Source organism: Propithecus coquereli, unplaced genomic scaffold (genome assembly GCF_000956105.1).
Source record: "Propithecus coquereli isolate 6110/MARCELLA unplaced genomic scaffold, Pcoq_1.0 Scaffold131, whole genome shotgun sequence".
Taxonomy (NCBI): domain Eukaryota; kingdom Metazoa; phylum Chordata; class Mammalia; order Primates; family Indriidae; genus Propithecus; species Propithecus coquereli.
In genome coordinates this window covers 79,319-83,796 of record NW_012137303.1, presented here as the reverse complement: position 1 = coordinate 83,796, position 4,478 = coordinate 79,319, and positions in this window count along the sequence as shown.

Sequence of the window (4,478 nt, the reverse complement as noted above, 5' to 3'; positions counted from 1 at the left end):
TCTTCTACAAAGATGAAATCTTAAATTACTGGGTAAATATGGAATTGTTTTTATTGGTACAGGAACATCTAGATCACCCTTTGGAAAAAAACGATAAAATTAGATCCTTACTTTACAACCAATATAAGAATAAACCCTAAATGGATTAGGAATCTAAATAAAAATGAAACCATACAAATATCAGAAAGAAACAGGTGAATTCCTCTTGAATCTGTGTGGGAAAGGGTTTTCTAACTAAATCCAGAGGGAAAGCAGGGAATGATTGACAAATTTATCTACACAAAAATGTTTTAAATTTATGAAAAAAACACCATAAACAAAGCCGAAAGACAACTGACAAAAATAGGAGAAAATATTTGCTACGTATAACATAGACAGAGGGTATATCGCCAATATGTAAAGAACCATTGAAGGAAAAAGAGCCAAATATCAAATAGAAAAATGGGGAAATGATATAATCAACAAACCAGGCAAAAGTGTTTCTCAAACATATGAAAAAAATTTAAATACACTCATAATTAGACAAGTGCAAATTAAAACAACATTGAGATATTATATTTCTCACCTATTAGACCAGAAAAAAATTTTTAAAAATTGACATGTTATTTTAGTGAGACTTTGTTGAAATATGTACTCTTATACTATCAGGAGCTAAGCAGAGCTCTAGAGAGCTAAGCTGAGCTTCCTGTTGTTGGACAAACCAATAAAGACAATAGCCAAAATGAAAGGAGCAATGAAGCATTTAGTCACTTTCTCCAGCTAAAGTGGAGAAAGTGTCCCCCCTTTCCATTTCTCCCCATGGAGCAGCACAAACCTGGGGAAACTTTCCAAATGCTGAAGGTCCCAAACAAAAGGTCCTGCAGTTTTATGGACCCAGGGGTGGAGGCAGGGAGAGTAGGAAAGGCTAGGAGTTGAAAAATACTCAATACTGGGTAAAAGTGAAGAAAAGTGCCTTCATGTTTACCATCCTCTCCCTTCAATAGGGAGGTATTGGCAGAGGCACCTGAGGAAGACCTCAGCAGAAGGCCCCACATAAAGAGACTTCTGAAAAGTGATGTCTAGCCTAGGAATACACACGTGCCTAAGAGCATGGCTGGCTGGGGGGCCTGAGTCCTTGGCTATATCTTGCCTCAGATACTGCAATACATTGGCTGTGCATCAAGTCTGGTGTGGGAAGGGCAGGTTTCCCCCATGAATCCTACCAAGTAAAACCTTTGTAATTGCCTGTGGTTAAATTTGAAAAATCACACACAGATTTTTAGCCAGAAGCCAGATCTCTCACGTACATTGTTGTCGGGAATGCAAATGAGTTCAAGTCTTCTGAGTTTTGTTGGATACTTGAGAATATTTAACAAAATCACATTTGCACTTATCTTTCCACCCAACAATCCTGTGTCTTACCCTGACTTACCGTGAAGATACATTTCCTTCAGTACAAAAATACATGTGGACGGGGTTATTAGTTGTAGCATTTCTTATAATTTAAGAATATTGGAAAAAATTTAAATGTCTGTACATAGGAGAGTTGTTGTATAAACTCTATAGTCACATATTGGACAGTTATGCAGCTGTGAAAAAGGGAAGAGGAAGATCTTTACAAACCAACACGTAGCAATTTCCAGGACATACTGTTAAGCATAAAAAGTTCAAAAAGTGTCTACAGTATGTGACAATTAATGAAAGAAAGTAGGGGATATTAAAAAATATATGGGTATAGGCTCCTAAAAGAAACAAAAAGATAAACCAAAAACCAAAGAGATTGGTCACTAAAAGAGATAAATGGAAAAGGGGTACAGAGAAAAATGGTTCAGTGGGGATAAGGAAGAAGTTCCAGATTTATTCCTAAAAATTTTATATTTTTTTATTATTTCAGCATATTATGGAGGTATAAATGTTTAGGTTATGCATATTGCCCTTGCCCTTCCCCCTGAGTCAGAGCTTCAAGCATGTCCATCCCCCAGATGGTGCGCATCGCACTCATTATGTATGTATATACCCATCTCCTTCTCCCCCCTCCCATCTGCCCGTCGTCCGATAAATGTTATTCCTATATGTGCACTTAGGTGTTGATCAGTGAAACCAATTTGCTGGTGAGTACATGTGGTGCTTATTTTTCCATTCTTAGGATACTTCACTTAGTAGCATGGGTTCCAGCTCTATCCAGGAAAATACAAGAGGTGGTATGTCATCATTGTTTCTTATAGCTGAATAGTACTCTATGGTATACATACACCACATTTTATTAATCCACTCATGTATTGATGGGGACTTGGGTTGTTTCCACATCTTTGCAATTGTGAATTGTGCTGCTATAAACATTTGAGTGCAGATGTGTGTCTTTTTTATGGATTGTCTGTTTTTCTTTTGGGTAGATGCCCAATAATGGGATTGCTGGATCAAATGGTAGATCTACTTGTATCTCTTTAAGGTATCTCCATATTGCTTTCCACAGAGGTTGCACTAGTTTGCAGCCACACCACCAGTGTGTGAGTGTTCCTATCTCTCTGTATCCATGCCAACATTTATTGTTTTGGGACTTTTTGATAAAGGCCATTCTCACTGGAGATAAGTGATATCTCATTGTGATTTTGACTTGCATTTCCCTGATGATTTTTGATGCTGGTATAAAAAGTATTTTCAGTTTTAATTTCTAATTATCTGTTGCTGATATGTAGAAATGCAATTGAATGTGTATTTATATTGTATCCTGCAAACTTGCTAAATTCACTTAATGCTTTTTGGTGGATTCCATCAGATTTTTTACATAATCAATCATGTCATCTGTGAGTAAAACAATTTTACATCTTCTTTTCCAATCTAGATGCCCTTTTTTCACTTTGTCTTATTGTACTGGCTGTAACCTCCAGAAGAATATTCCATGGAAGAGATAGGAGTGGACATCCCTGCCGTGCTTCTTATTTTAGGAGGAAACCATTTAGGTTTTCTTCATTAAATATGCTGTAACTTACACATTTTTCATAGATGCTCTTTAACAATTTGAGGATGTTTCCTTCTTATCTTGTCAAGAGTTATTATCAAAATGAATACTGTTTGTGAGCTCATAAAAAACAGTAAGTACAAGAAGGGCACTTTGACTGCCCCCATTCTTCCTAAAATCAGGAGATGAAACTCCCATGTGAAAGAAACATTCTTATCATCAGAAATGGGAAGTTGAGGCCATGAGAACTCTGCACAAACAGACCTTGTTAAAATAATTGATATTTGCCTTTAGTCTCCCCATATATTTTAGTTACTTTCCCAAAATTGTCTCCTTTGTTTAACCTAATATATAAGCACTTAGATTTTGCCACTTCTTTTGAGTCTTCACTTTCCTCTTGGGCCTCCCATATACATGTAAAAAATCTGTATGCTGTTTTCCTGTTGATCTATCTTATGTCAATTCAATTCTCAAATCTACCCAGGGAGGATAAAAGGGTAGAGGTAAAGTTTGATCTTCCTACAATCTTTTATATCCATTTTGAAATTTGGTCTGTTATTCCTATGCACTATGTTGAGAGGTATGTTGAAGTCTCCCAATATGATTGTGGAATTGTCTTTCTCTTTTTAACTGTCTGTTTATCTTGTACATATTTTGAATAATTGTCATTAGGTATATACACAAATTAAAATTGGTACACCTTCTTGGTGGATTGAATCTTCTGTCCTTCCAAAATATTGCTCTTCTTTTTTAGCCATGCATCTTTCCTTAAAGTATACTTAAAAAAAATATATTAATAGAGCAACATGAACTTCATTTTCATTAACATTTATATTCTGTGCTTTTTACCATCGCTTTGCATTCAAATATTGTGTCCTTATATTTACGGCTTGTTCTTTAAGGAAAACAAGGAATGATTGGAATTTTTTTCCTCCAGTCTCATAATTTTAAACTTTTAGTTTATTTACTCTATTTACATTCTATGCAATTGCTGATAAATTTGGGATGACAGGTACCATATTAATATTTATTTCTATTTGATTCACTTTCTGTCTTTTTTCTGTCTTTCTTTTGGATTTATCAATTGTTAAACATGACTTGCCCTATATTAACTAATTAGTTTTGCATTCTTTAGCATTCTTTCAGTGGTTATCCTGGATCTTATATGTGCATATTTGACCTATTATAGACTAATACAATTTATTAATTTTATTACTTTCTTACAATGATAAAACCTTAGATAACTTTAATGCCATTCACCTCATCCTGCCTACTGTATTATTCTTTTTTTTTTATTTCAGCATATTATGGGGGTACAGATGTTTAGGTTACGTATGTTGCCCTTGCTCCCCCACTGCCCCAAGTGCGAGTTTCAAATATGTCCATCCTTCGGGTGGTGCGCATTGCACTCTTTGTGTATGCAAATACCCGCCCCCTCCTCCCTTTCCCCCTTCCCCCTCCCCCCTGCCTGACATCCAACAGACGTTATTCTTATATGTGCACTTATGTGTTGATCAGTTAATACCAATTTGATGGTGAG